Consider the following 347-nt stretch of genomic DNA (forward strand, 5'->3'; position numbering starts at 1 on the left):
TTACCCTCACTTAATGTCTGTGCCACCCTCCAAGAAGAACCATTGTTCATTGAAACAGTTGGTGAATGTCTTTATGGATAGACCTGTTCTCTGTGGGCTGAGAATGAAGTCACTCACTCAAGTCAAATAGCTTTGACCATAGCAGGAAGTCTGTATCCAAAAATCGAGCCTACAATTAATTTCTTGGTGCAGCAGAACTATCAACTCTCAGGTTAGCTACAATGGAGGTAAAATCCTTTGGTGATGTGAGGGTCATTGAAATACAGCCTTATTACAATGAAACCCAATGTTTAAAATTTTTTCTTATTTTGGGTTTGTACCACACTAAGAGCCAAGATTTTAAACTT

The sequence above is a fragment of the Mastomys coucha genome, unplaced genomic scaffold (assembly GCF_008632895.1).
Source record: "Mastomys coucha isolate ucsf_1 unplaced genomic scaffold, UCSF_Mcou_1 pScaffold21, whole genome shotgun sequence".
Lineage (NCBI taxonomy): Eukaryota > Metazoa > Chordata > Mammalia > Rodentia > Muridae > Mastomys > Mastomys coucha.